The following is a 1,171-nucleotide window of genomic DNA, read 5'->3' on the forward strand; positions in this document are numbered from 1 at the left end:
GCACAGCGCACGCGCCAACACATCCGCACAGCTGCGATACAAACCACCTGCGAGAACCGCGGGGGCGACCGAGCAGCAGACGGCGTCGCGGCGCCGAGTGCCGGGCGGCGGCGCATCCTCAACGCACACAGTCCTCAATCGGACCAGCACACTGCAGATGTCCACCGCGCTTCGCACCGGGCCCGGGAGGACCCACTTTGGCCGCACGGCGCCGCGCGCTGGGTGCGCCGGCACGCAGATGCGCCGCCTGCCGCCTCCGTCAGCCGGCGCGCCTGCCACTGGGCGCCCCCACCAGCCGGCTGCCGCGCGTGCGCCCACGCAGCGCGCGGCCAGCACGCCGGGCGCCCCCCCCTCACCGGCCGGGGACGGTCCCACCCAGCCACCGCCGCGTATCGCTTCATACCCACATGCCCACTCACGTTCGTGGGTATGACGGGTGTCGCTGAAGCAACCGGTTAATACCTGTACCGATCGTCGATATCAACGATTCACCTCCAGCGCGAACAACCGCGCAACAACGGATTTCCAGTTCATTTGCGTAACTTGGGCAGCAAACGTAGACATCCATCTACATTTGCGACTTCTACGAGTCTTGCATGCCTGGATGTTGTGTGTCACGACGCACTCCATCAGCATACATACACGCTGCGACGTGTGCACGAAAGAACACGTGGAAGGTGGCCAGCGTACGTATGCGAATGCCATTGCACAGCTGCGAAGCGCATTCAACACGCGAACTCCTGACCGACGAGCTAGAGGTGACAGGAGGGGAGGGGGGGGGGCGGGGGCGATATACGTCCTATTGCAGTACACAATACAGTGGATAGCGGGACCATGTGGAAAGTAAGCAACACTCGCAAGATGTGAGGGTACGCACCGTAAAATGAATCAATACGCAGAACACCACAGTGTGCGCGAAGTGAACTATGTTGAGATGGTTGCAATTAGGCAACGCTACACGAATTCCTAGATTCATATAACTAACAATTACAGGGCAGGTTAAGGCGCAACGTGGGTTAGGTTAAGGCGCAACTTGGGTTAGGTTAGGGCGCAACGTGGGTTAGGTTAGGGCGCAACGTGGGTTAGGTTAGGGCGCAACGTGGGTTAGGTTAGGGCGCAACGTGGGTTAGGTTAAGGCGCAACTTGGGTTAGGTGAGGGCGCAACGTAGGT

Source organism: Schistocerca nitens, unplaced genomic scaffold (assembly GCF_023898315.1).
Source record: "Schistocerca nitens isolate TAMUIC-IGC-003100 unplaced genomic scaffold, iqSchNite1.1 HiC_scaffold_303, whole genome shotgun sequence".
Classification (NCBI taxonomy): Eukaryota; Metazoa; Arthropoda; class Insecta; order Orthoptera; family Acrididae; genus Schistocerca; species Schistocerca nitens.